The sequence below is a fragment of the Lates calcarifer genome, linkage group LG17 (genome assembly GCF_001640805.2).
Source record: "Lates calcarifer isolate ASB-BC8 linkage group LG17, TLL_Latcal_v3, whole genome shotgun sequence".
NCBI lineage: Eukaryota > Metazoa > Chordata > Actinopteri > Centropomidae > Lates > Lates calcarifer.
In genome coordinates this window covers 13,547,854-13,554,850 of record NC_066849.1, presented here as the reverse complement: position 1 = coordinate 13,554,850, position 6,997 = coordinate 13,547,854, and positions in this window count along the sequence as shown.

Sequence of the window (6,997 nt, the reverse complement as noted above, 5' to 3'; positions counted from 1 at the left end):
TGGTGGTGGAGTTAAATGTGTCTCTGCATCTCTTTTTCTCCCCCTCTCTTCCTCCCCCGTCACTCCTCTCTTTGGCTGTGGGCATCTCTGCTGGCAGCAGCTCTGAGGTTTCAGAGCTGACTGGGTAAGCAAATGAGGAGTAAACAGAGTGTGAGACAGACAGACAGCCAGTCAGACAGTCTAACCACTGGAGCGAATGCAGGGGTTGTCTCTTCTCTGCTGTCTGAGCAGGAGGTGTGTGTGTGTGTGTGTGTGTGTGTGAGGGGGACTCAGGAGCTTGACAGATCGACTAACACCAAGAAAAAACGGGAGACCTGAAACTCCTGTAATAAATCTGCACCCATATTCACAACCTCCTCTGCAGACTGAGCTGGACTTTAATTTTCTATCCACTGTGAGACACTGTGCTGTAATATGTTGACCTGCTGCACATACTTCCTGTCTTGCATGAATATATTACATTACATTTAAATTGAAAGGTTTATTTAGTATAAAATTCATATTTCTTTAGGCCTACTCTGTTTAAGACCCAAAGAAATCAAAAAGTTTCACAAACGAGTTCATTTTTTGTAAAACTATGAACCGCAGGCATCTGAACAATAAACATACACATGAGGCTGTCTGTCCCTGCAAAGTATTGTCACCTGGAGATGGAAATTATTTACATATTTGTTATTGTTGATGGTACAGTTAGATACTGCGACTGCCAAGACCTTTATACTGCAATAACTTCAAATACAGATGATGAATAAGTGAGTTAAATTATCTCACAGGTATGAAAAATCCCTCTGTTATTACAAGTGGCCTTATAAAAATGGTGCATTGCCAGAGGTGTGAAATTGCAATCAAGTGGATTACAGAAGCAACCTGTTTCTGCAGACTTGTTCCAACAACATTCAAGTCTCCCCCTCCTCTTCTCTCTCGCTCTCTCTCGCTCTCTCTCCACCAGATTAATTTCATGGCTTCTATTTTCGAGCGTCTGTGCAGTGAAGACCTGTGGAGAGAGAGAGAGAGAGAAATGTGAGCATTGTGACAGGAGAGTGCTTTCAGACTTGCCAGGATTCGGCCACAGTAATAGCTGTTTACACAATGGAATAATTACCCAGTAAATTACAGGGGGGAAGAGAGGAGAGAGGAGAGAGGAGAGGAGAGGAGAGGAGAGGAGAGGAGAGGAGAGAGGAGAGAGGAGGAGAGGAGAGGAGAGGAGAGAGGAGGAGAGGAGAGGAACTTTCTGGTTCTGGCAGGCACACAATAGATTTGACAGTCAGAGAGTTGATTGTGCAGCGTTCAGGCCTTTGATGAGCTCAGTTCTGTGTGTTTGCTGCCTTGCGCTCGCACCACCCGAGGTCAAACATGCAAACACACATCCAGTCGTTTCACTGCAATTTGCCTCCAGATTCAAATTCCAAGTTGCCCATAACGAGAACAGGAAAGCTTGTTTTCTCTTCCTGTTGATGGAACAAACCCACAATCAGTATTTTAATTCTCTGGCACGTTCTGCTTTGACTTCACAATGCAGGACTTTTCCTTGTAATGGAGAATTTTTACATTGCTGTACTGATACTTCTACTTAAACAAAGGATCTGAGTATTTCTTCCACCCTCGCCCACAACAGATGATGTAGCTGCATGCCTGTACGACAAATGGCATTTTTAAGATGCCTCTTCCCCTCCCATGTTTTCTTCCTCTTACAAACAGAGGTGGGAAGAGCATTTGAAATATGCGCTTTGGTGGAAGATCCTTTGTGATCTCAGCATCACGTCACAAAGTCAACATGAGGACAGTTTCATTCACAGGAAAAGCACACACAAAGGCTTCGTCCGGCCGACGAACAGCGGCCGTGGGCAGAGCAGAGACGAGCAGGGCCAGACATTCCAGGCAAGCCTGGCATACTTGGATTCATGCTGCACAATAAGATGCGTTTCTCTTCCTCTGAGTCACAAAGATGCAGCAAAGCCTTTTGTTATTTTGTAGGAGCTAAGATTTCTTCATATAATTGCCATTTCCTCTGACTCTCATTAATAAAACAGAGATGAATTCCCAGTTGGGTTGGAGTGAGGCTCACAGAGAGGGGGGTTGGGGTATAAGTTGGGGTGGCGTGGAGGGGTTTTGTATGTTGCCTGAGGTGATACACACACATGCACACACACACACACACACACCACACACACACACCACACACACACACACACACACACACACACTCTAATCAAATCAAAAGCTCCTTTCCGCTTGGAGAGAAGAAAAAAAAACTTCAAAAGCACCGTCCACAGCCTGATGAGAAGGCCTCTGAGCTGTGGCAGATGCAAACCCGCCCTCTGGCACATACACGCACTTACAGACAGACACACCAAACAGAATTATGAAAATAAGCCACATGATTGGGTGTGTGTGTGTGTGTGTGTGTGTGTGTGTGTGAGGCGACCCCTTCTGTTGCACCGTGTCCAGCTGACCACTTCGGATGAGATGTGACACCGAGGATGAGGAGGACAATAGAGAGATACTCGGACGTGTCAGCAGCATCTGTCTCTGTCTAGGGCTGACGTGTGTCGTCCTCCCTCCTCATTCAGGCCAGTGCACGGGGGCTTATACAAAACTAATGAAGCAGACGCATGGCGTATTAACACACACATACACACACACACTCATGCATGCACGCACACATATAGAGACAGACAAGCGAGCGTTAACTCCGATTGAACGTGGGGAGATGGTGCCATGTGGCTGCGCCGTGACCAGCATCTCATCTGAGATTCCTCAAATTCCCCCAAGAGCCTGGCTCTGCCCCTGATACTCTGAAAATGAGTCAGGAGGAAAGGCTCAGCAAAGGTGGGTCACTGCAAATACTTGCAAGCCGGAGAAAACACTGAATGATTTATGATAGGACTGTAGTGAAAAGCTGGTTGTTGCAGGGTGTATTGTTCGGGAGTGTAACTGAACTGAAACTGACTTTGTTGTCATTTTCAAAGGAGGTGAAGGCCCAGACTGCTGCACTCTGATTGGCTGACAGACGCCATTTCCCAGAGAGCTGGGGGAAGGATAATTAAAAGACAGACAGAGAGGGTGGAGGAAGATATATATATATATATATATAAAAACAGATATAGAGGAGGAGAAGTAGGAACAATAGCGCAGTCTTTCTTTGTGGTGGAACAGGTTCTTGTGCAAGTTTACAGTAGATGGCAGAGCTTTCATTGGAGCTTGTGTCGCATTATAATATTATCCCAGTTAATGCACTTCAACACTCAGCCAAGAATCTTTGACATGTTAATGGTCTGAAATAAGACCCACGGATAAAAAAAGAGAAAGAAAAACACGCTGTGTGTGTTTGGGTGGGTGTATTTACAGTATGCCATGCATGTGTACGCACGCCCAAAAGTGATTTCACTGGGTTGGCAAATAGTTTCTCTTCTGTTGCATAAGTGAAGTTTCTTCCTCGGAGGTGATGAGAACCTGAGCAGATGACTGAAGGCTTTTAGCAGTGAATGGAGTCAAGGGGTGAATCAGGGGCACTGTGCATAAGTGTAAAAGAAATCTAAAAAGCTTTTCACACATTACTGCATCAGTACTAATGATGCTGTATTATAAAACATGGTTATATAAATGCCAGATTACCTGTACCTACAAATTCAAGATTCATAAAGGAGTATTAGGAGTATAGTCTTTTTCCACTGGTAGCGGCAACTATGTTTAGAGGGTGATGCTCTTTTATTAGATTAGATTAGATTTTTTTTAATCAACGCAATGAGGAAATGTTTTTAACATGTGCATCTGCAAAACGTTCAGTGAAGACTTATTTCATTTGGTTTAAGGCGTTATTAACATTTTCATGGTCACGTTTAGGCACTCAAAGCGCTCTGTGAAGTCTAGGTAAAGATGGTCTTGATTAAATCTTGAAAAAGTCCAATGAGTTGAAGCATGAGACATGACGTGTTTACCTCATTGATATTCAACTCAAACCACAATCCTCTCCTAACCTTAACCAAAGTGCTTTTTGTTGCCTAAACCACCAACCATCCACCCTGACCACCATCTCTCCGTGCTTACACTACATAGCATTGTTAGATTAAAGGCTTGTTGTTTTGACTCCTTTTTTTGGGGGGGGGACTCATGCACACAGTGGTGATGATCTAATGTTGGGCTTCTGATGTGTCTCTGTCCTGTTTTTCTTTTTGCATTTGTGTTGGGTTTCTGTTTTTGTCTTTAGCAAATTTTATAGACATGCCTGTTTTTAATTGAAGTACCCTTGAGTAATAAGATAAACAGATTTTCAAATTCTTTTTCTTTCTTTCTGCACGCTGGCACACAAACCCTCCAAGCTTTGTCTTATTGTGGTGTTTGGTGTTGCAGCAGTTAGTGGCCTTTTGGTCTTTTGGCAGCGTCTTCCCGTCTCCACTCCCCCACTCCTCCCTCCCCCCCTGATCAACAGCGGCCAGACAGCCATCCAACCCTGCCAGCTCTGGTGGGAGGCTGGCGACTGCTCCGTTCCAGCTCCTAAATCAGAGAGGCTGTGTTTAGATCTCCCCTGTAGAGCACCGCTACACTTGTGATGAGCTCTGCTGCGCTCCACTCTACCAGGATGAAAGAAGTGGGTGCTGAGGACGCCGCACGCAGTCATCCTCAGCCCCAGTTTGTCCATTTACAGCTGGAGTCTGGATCTTTCTTTCTTTTTTAGCAGCCATGGCTGAATTCCCCCCTTTCTCCTTCGTCTGCTAATGTCATTTTTGTTAAAAAAAAAAAAAAAACTATCAGGGACAAAGAATGCTGTTGTGGTTTTGAAGATACAGAAGCACTCAAGGAAAATATCAAAGCACACAAACAGATACAGAACACAAAACCATCTTATTTAAACAAAGAATGCAACTTTCCCCTGCTTTTGATGATGTTGAAAGCGTTGCACTGGACTGAAGTGCACCTCCTCAGGCTACATTTTACTAAGGGGACAACAAGTCTTCACAGAGAGCTCCTCAAGATAATACAAGGATGTTTAAGTGCACCATCAACAAAAGTGCATCTGCTTTACTTGATAGTGAGAGCCTACAGCTCCCTCTTACTCACTTTAGATTCATTTCACATCACTATGTGGATGTAAGGGCTTCCTGCAGGCTTTTTGTCCCCTTTTACTCAAGACGTATGTGTATTTGAACTTTTTTTTTTCACTTTGTCTTCCCATTTTCTTGAAAGCAGCGCGCATATTCCCCGATGTTTGGCACAGACTTTCAGAAACATCTTTGATGATGGCAAAGAAACTTTTACACAAAGCTCCTATTGGGTCTTTCCAGGAAGAAAACTTAGCAAATTAAATTGCCCACATCTTCACATTGGGCTTGGAAGAGGGTTTTCCACACTGGCTGCCAGGAGGGTATTTGTCTTGGCACCACAAGCGTTTGACTTTAGGTACCAGAAAATGTGTGTGTGTGTGTGTACGTGCATCAGGGAAGTTCTTTCTTACTTCTTTGAAAATGCCACAGCGGAGACCTCCCACACTGCATCAGCCCTGAACAATACTGCATCCTGAAACACAGATGGAAAATGCTTAAAGCCGTGGACAAGACTTGTATTTATCTGAATTTGATAATTATTGCACAGAGAGAGAATCATCTCATATAATGTGGAGGGGCTCTTTTTGGTGACCAAATAGCTGGAAAACTGAATATAGCCTTTATATAAATGGTATTTCCTGTGAGTTCATTTCATTCAACAATTCCTTAAAGGAATAGTTCGACATTTTGTGAACTGCACTTACATGCTGTCTCGCTGAGAGTTAAAATGAGAGGACTGATGCCTCTCTCATGCCTGAATATGAAGCTACAGCCTGATAAAACGGGTTAATCAGTGAACTTCGGTGGTGCTGGTGGCCAGCTTTTGTTACCTTGGGACAAACCCAGGCTGTTCCCCCCTGCTTCCAGTCTTTATGCTAAGCTAAGCTAACTGGCTTGTAACCTTAGTGTCAACTTGAACAGACAGACATGGAACTGGTATTGATCTCTCCATCTATCACTTAGCAAGAGAGTAAATAAGCATATTTCCCAATATGTTGAACTATTCCTTTAATCCAGGACTAAATATTGTATTGTATTTGGGTATAGATTTGTCCTGATGAAAGTCAGTGAGAATCTATGTATTAACTCTTCTCTGGAACAGGCTAATCTATCACAATGGCACCATTCACCACTTCCTGATGCAGTGTAATCAGCACACAGGCACCTGGGAATAAAACTGGACTGACCGGTCAGTCACCGGGCTACAGCTGACTGCAAAATGCAAATGCTGTGAGAACAAAGGGCGAGTCAGCACAGAGCACACTTCCTTTATAATCCACCCCCCAGCCCCCACCCTTTCAATTCACCTGAGGCGTCTCTTCTGCCAGAACAATAGCTGTCCACCTGATCTGATTTCTACCTGGCATAACCTTTCTCTGTGGAGGTCTTTTCACTGTTGCCCCCCTTACAAGGACTTCCTTTGTTGATGCAAGATGGAAGATCAGTTCAGCAGGTGGGATGGGGTGGGGGGCATGGGGGGACAATGATTTTCATTCATCCAAAGCAAAACTATGAACCAGACAGCATGAAATCACTCCAAGTTTACATATCAGACTTTACAACCCTTGAGAAATATCCAGTGTCCAAGGAGACATGGATGTAAATAAAAAACATCGTTGCAGGCCACAAACCTTTACTGCTCTTTATCTATCACTGATAACAGCCACAACCAGAAAAAAAATCAAAATGCCTTATCTTGGACCTCTTTTCTAGAATTTACCGCAGTCTGCCAAGGTGGTTATGTAATCTGAGTTTGATGCAGCCTTGGCTGAGAGACATGTTTTACTGCCGGCTATCTCTCTGTAATCACCTTGGGTGTTAGCAAAGAGGACAGATAGAGTCCGCTTTGTGTCCTTTCAACAAGAAGATCTTTGTGTCAGCCCAGAGCAGTGAAACAACGCTCAGATAAGCAGCATTCCTTCATAACATCACTTTGAAAAACGGCATTGCTGGAG